General features: G+C 34.5%; 1 pseudogene across 1 annotated transcript; it reads right to left on the bottom strand.

The window, feature by feature from the left end:
• Positions 1 to 3,454: 3,454 nt before the first annotated feature.
• Positions 3,455 to 5,768, bottom strand: LOC147514891 (putative zinc transporter At3g08650 pseudogene; annotated as a pseudogene). The gene is made up of 3 exons (XR_015212957.1): positions 5,296 to 5,768; positions 4,687 to 4,971; positions 3,455 to 3,595 (listed from the first exon to the last, which is right to left on the bottom strand). The product of XR_015212957.1 is annotated as a putative zinc transporter At3g08650 pseudogene (transcript).
• Between the last annotated feature and the right edge of the window lie 713 nt (positions 5,769 to 6,481).

Genomic DNA, 6,481 nt, shown 5'->3' with positions numbered 1-6,481 from the left:
TTAATTTCCCTATTATTCATAATGATAGTGTAGTAATTCGGTTTGATGCTTCCTATTGTAGAAAAAACGGGGATGGGATTTGGGGCGAGGGGGCAATAGCAACAGATAATGAAGGGAATATCATTGGAGTTCGCGGTGAGGGAGGTACAAAGGCAATGGACCCAGAAGAAATTTGAAATGGAAGCAGCTGAAGTGGCAAGTGAGCTGGCAAAAAGAATGGATGGGCAACATTTTGTGTTTGAAGGAGACAACAAAGAGGTCATAGGGGCAGTACAAGAGGGTAGATGTAGATGGGAATGGATTGCAGTGGGCGAAGCCATCAAGCAAAAGTTGGCTGAGTTCAGCTCTTGGATGTTTAGGTGGATAAGTCGATCTGTAAATGGGGATTCTGACAGGCTAGCCAGTTGGGCAAGACAACAGCTAGACCTTGTAGATCTTCCAAGTTGTTTGTTAGTAGTGAACTGTAGGTCTATGGTAGTGTAAAACTGGGTGTTTCTTGCTTTTTGGTTTAATTGATAATATAAGTATGATTTGCATCAAAAAAAAAAAAAATTGAATCGAGACACAGACAAAAAAATTTCTTCCTAAACAATCTTGTTTCTGCATTTCCCAAGAACTTTAATTATCCGTAAACCCCTAATGATCGTGCTTTTAGCATCAGCTTTTGAGAGAGCTGCTCGTGTTATATATATTAGTTTTACTAGAGTTTGCAAGTATGTTGGAATGACAATATAATACTATCAGCCCAATCAATGGTTATAGTGGGTGTATGGTGAAGGGCCAGAGGAGGTTGTAATAGGTTACTTTGATGTAGTTTTGGAGTCTGTACAACACAAAATATGATTTTTAGGATAATGACAAATTTATATATATATATATATTTTTTTTTTTTTTTTTTTTTTGGGGTCTGCCCAACACAAAATATGAACAGGAACCATAATTTTTTTTACAATTTTGGTTCGATTAAACGGGTACCCATCGCTATCCTTGGTCTAACCTCATGGGTACTCACCGAAAAAGAAAAAGAAAAAGAAATTTCGAGCGCATGCGCGCTTAAATAGCCTGGACATGAGATGTGGCTTTCAAGTGCATGTTTCATGAGATACATGTTTAGACTTTAATGACACCCTCATGTGTCTCCATGTACTTCTCCACAAGCATCTGCATTGCATCACATTTTTTATTGGTCTTATTAAAAAATGTATACTATTCACGAACTAGTCACTTTTTAAATATTGATATAAATAATTATGTCATTAAATAATAAATTAAATAAAACCATATATTTAAAGTTATAAACTATATTTATATCTTAATATTAAAGCTCCCACAAGGGGTATTTTTCGAGCTCTATTAAAATTCAATGTCATCTCCTATCTATATCTTAATATTAAAGCTCTCACAAGGGGTATTTTTCGAGCTCTATTAAAATTCCATGTCATCTCTTATTAAAACGATAATTTCTCTCCTATTTGAAAAACGGAAATCCTTTTTTACAACGGGAATTTCTCTCCTATTATAACGGGAATTCTTCTTCTATTAAAACAAATTCTATAATTTCTAATTAAAATAGGAATTATTCTGAATTCCTCCCCTATTAAAAATTGAAAATCTAGCATATCTAATTAAAACCGGAATTTATTCTCCTATTAAAACATGATCGATCTCTCTCCCAATTGAAAAAACGGGTTTTTAAAACTTAATTAAAACTTCGTTTAAAACAATTTGTTAGAAAATTAAAACGGATTAGCGACTAAAACGGTAGTCCCAATTTTCTAAAAAAAATCTAAATATTTTCAAAAGAGCCAGTGCGTATGCACGGGCCTACAAGCTAGTGTTTATATTATTTATAACATTAAATACTATAAAAACTACATATTACACTAATAAATAAATTTTAGTAATATATAAATAAACGTTTTTGTTATGAAATCCGTGGGCTTATATGGACGCCCACCATTGATCTGTATTTATCCCGATAACCCTCTATCTGGTGTTTATCCTGATAACCCTCTATCTGGTATTTATCCTGATAATCTTTTATCTTGGAAAGGAGGTTACCTAGTTGTATATAAAGGTAACCTCCTCCTATTTAGACTTACCTCAATGAATAAGAATTCTCTCTATCTCATTATCTCAATGATTCAATACATGTTAAGTTAGTGTGGTGTTCTCTCCAAATCGGTTTAATTCTAACACGTTATCAGCACGATAGTCTCTAGCTTTGGATTAAAGGTATGTGTTTTACTTACGATCACTACTAAAAAAATGACTTGTGATGACGGCTTTTAACCGTCATGAAACAGGTTTAATGACATTTTTTCGTTTAAAAAACAACCGTCATTATAGAGCCCGTCATAAAAGTTAACAAAAAACGTCATAAAGTTTATGACGGTTCTGGAGAAGTTGACATCAAAGCTCTAACTTAATATGACAAAAATTCATTTATAAACGTCATAACTGGATCCTTTTGCATGACATGTTTTACTTAACCGTCATAGTTTATTAGAAAAAGTGTCAAGAACTAAACCGTCATTTATGACTATTTTTATTTAAGCGTCACTCTGAGAAACAAAAGTGTCAAGAAATTAACACTAAAAACTGTTAAGAATTGGTATGCCACACGACAGTTCTTTGGAAGCCGTCATAACTTTTTTTTTTTTTTTTCCTATAAATCTGAAAATTCCTGTAAACCAATACATTCCGACACCACTAATACATTCAGATACTTGACAGCTGGAGTCCATTACGGAAATAAGAATCATACTTTTATTACCAACATAAATCATTCCAAGAACTTGTTCATATTACATGATTTATTCACAGAGAAAAAAATTAAATAACTCAAACACTTTATTCAAAATGAAGTCTCATAATCCAACAACAATGTAATTTACATAACTTATCCAACAAATTGCTAATCAATCGATCCATCTCAAACAAACTTAATTGAGCTACCGTGTTATCTCACTTATAACCTAAAAAACAATATGAAGAAGAATGTGTTAGTTTGTTTAATAAGTAAACTAAAAATATAATCATATAACGACTTCTACACAGTATTAAAAAAATACACAAACAATGTGTTAGCACACTAAGTCAATAACTACTAAACGAAAGAGATACAATCAACTATGACAGAGAATCATATTGGTTAAGCCCCAAATAACGTACACTATTGTAGGATATATCTGATCTGTATATATATCTACCACAAGTACACAAATAACTCTTTAGCTAACAGGCAAAGGAAAGAACATAAGAAATCAGACCTAAATTCGAAATGTATGGTGGAAAATCTTTAGACTAAAGCTTCATATACAGCCCCCAAAAACCTATCAAACATAAAAGATATATAAATGGTGCACATACCTATGCCGAGATAAATTTCTCGATGTACTCGATAAACTACAAATGAATTTCAATAAAGTCCGCGCTTGTATATGTCGTAGTGTTAGCCAACTCCATTAGCTACATAAGTCAACAAAGAAATTACAATCATCTCTGTTCTTTTTATATACTTGCAATTAGAATGAGAAATAACAGTTCTTGGGATACCAATTGCAGCTGCAAGCTTTAATCCTTCAAGGGTAAACTGAAATTGAACATTTATTCTTTGAAAAGAAGAACATATTATCTTGATAAAAAAAGTATCATCCATACGCATCTTTAAAATCTAAAAAGTATAAATGGATTGTTTCTTCAATGCAATCACAGAAATTTCTAATATTCTTATAGTGACTATTGATCCGCCTTTACGTTAAGAGTCTGCCACTACAGGCCTTACATGCACTACATAAAAGATTAGCGACTATATTTCTTTGTTAAGTGCTCAAATTAACAAAAGGCTACATCAATGGAACAGATAATCAGCTAACAAGTAATGAATAATTTAATTAAGATAACTAGCTCAGTGATGTTCTCAAACTCGCATAAAATAGAGCTCAACGGTTATTGGTAATGGCAATGTTACAAATAGCTACATATACTCTCCATTTTGTAAATTCAATGTGCAAGTGTTGACACAACAATGTGTCAGCATTTTTCTGACAAAGATGAACATCCAAACCTAACGAAGATGATAAGTTTACTTAAGCAAAACACGACTATTATCTTTTCCCCTCATCAATAAAAAGAAAACTATTATATTCAGAAAAGGAATTCAAACATCCTATACAGCAAGGGGTGTGAAATTTATACTCAATTACATCATTTATACATTAATCCAAAAGGAGATTAATAACTGAGTCGGTAAAGAAAGTGACGACTGACACTTGTCAATTTAAGGAGAGAAATCAGTTTAAATGATAATTACGTTAAAAAACAGACTGTATTAATGATGGCTACTTGTTCAGTTGTTGTTAAAAATAAAATCATCCTATGAAGTAAATCTTTGTAACTTTCAATTGTCATATGCACACATTAGTACAATTAGATTAGATCCAGGAACTAGGGGACTCGGCTACAATTACTAAAATAACCCAATCAAGTGGATAACATAGGAGTGCCTTAATAATAGAAACTCATGAAGTAGTAGCTGAACGGGTTAAATTTGTGATATCACAGTTAGTTTTCAAAGTGCTCCCCACGATCTTATCCAATCAAACCACCATATCAACACAGTTAAACTCGAGGTTCTTGTAAAGCTAAAAAAATAAGCACATTCTATGTAATAAAAGTGTTTACCTGCGGTAAGGATGTAATCACACTCCACAGCAACGCGTTTTGTAGGGAAACTCCTCTTGATGAAAGAACCATACTCACTGCTAGCCCTTCTGGGATGTTATGGACAGCTATGGCCAGAGTCACTAAGAGACCTTAAGAAAAACCTTTGGAGCCGACAAATGAGACTCCAACACCAGATCCCTCACCAAAAGAATGGAAGGTCATTATTCCAATAACAAGGATGACTTTATTTGCATCAGCACCCTTTATGTCCAACATGCTCACTTCCCCATATTGTTCAAGGAACTATAAAAAGCCAGTAACAGTGGTTTCTTATCGGTCGGAAAAAACACATGAAGACAAAATTATGAATTAAGGAGTGTAGGATCATGTCTATTCTCAAACATATTCAAAAGAATGGTGAAATAAGTTCCTCAATCGTAATTGTATGTTTGAAGAACACACCATCAAGATTATGCGTGATTGAGCACCACCTGAGGAAAGAAATCCTTCTAATGGATTTTTACCTCGGAGAAGATTGTCTAATGTCTATAATGACACACAAATGGTTAGAAACTGTGGCAACCAATATATTGTTAGGTAAAAGAAAGAATAATAAGAGATGATTACCTTCTTACAAAGCCAAATGAAAGCACCACCAGCTAGAATCCCAATGACAACCCAGTTGCCACTACCATGATCCTGACCCTCTTGCACAAGGTCAAAACTAGCAGCCAACATTACCCCAGAGCAGCCATTCCATTGCAAATTCCAGCCCATTGCGGATCAAGCTCTACAAAGAAGAATGGGAGAGCTCCTAAGCCAGTTGCAGCTGCCATTGCCAAAGTAAACCATGCAACTGTAGACGCTGAGACTCTAGTAATCCCAGTATTACTGTCATGGTGCAACCCAGTGAAGACGTCTTGAGAAGTGTTAAAGGCATTCTGAAGACTAGTGGCATCTATGAAGTTATTTGCGAGATCTTTGCGAGGGGCAGTCCTTATATTTTCCTTAAGTTGTAGTTGGGCGTCTGCTATGAGTGATGGGTGTAGCAGGATGAAGACGGCAGAAAAGATGAGGATTTGTTGAAAATGCAAACCCATTTTTTTCATCTCTTAAATTTCACATGATTTTGGATAAACAGTAGTTGAAGGAGCCCCTTATGTTTCTGCAAAGTAACGTTAAAATCTAATCCATCAGTAAAAGATAAAACACAAATCCCTACCTAATCTTCATTCATCAGCTAAATATTATGAGTTAGAAAAAAGGAATTACCGGACTCGTCGGTCGATTGTCTTTTTTCTTCTTTTATTTATATATATTATTTAGAGAGAAGGAAAAACACCTTGTTTTGCTATCCATCTACAAATACCGGTCTAGATTTTGACTTTATTTCCTCAACGACCTTGGATTTCATATTTTTCTTCACTGCTATCGTAAGTACATGGACATTGGACAACAACTTCAAAGGCCCAAATGAAAAACATAAAGCCCAACCAAACCAAGTATGTGTGCCGGCGTCAAACTCTGAAAGCAGTCGTTAGGGGTTTAAGCTCTCTGGGCAGGAATCGTTACAGAGAGAGGAAGATACTCTCTAATGGTAAAATTTAAACCCCACACCAGAATTGAACAAGGGGATATAAACCACCCCAGTTTACTATGAGGAGCAGACGAGGGTTTAACATGCTTCTTTCCCACTATTTTTCCCATCTTCTTCAAAACTACTTTCAACAATTCATTTAAATATTCCCGACTTAAAAGCAGCACCACCGACGATCTTTCCGGCCCTTGTTTTGAAGCCCAGGAGCCTCCTCCT

The sequence above is a fragment of the Coptis chinensis genome, chromosome 2 (assembly GCF_015680905.1).
Source record: "Coptis chinensis isolate HL-2020 chromosome 2, ASM1568090v1, whole genome shotgun sequence".
Classification (NCBI taxonomy): Eukaryota; Viridiplantae; Streptophyta; class Magnoliopsida; order Ranunculales; family Ranunculaceae; genus Coptis; species Coptis chinensis.
This window is presented reverse-complemented; position numbering and strand designations above follow the sequence as displayed.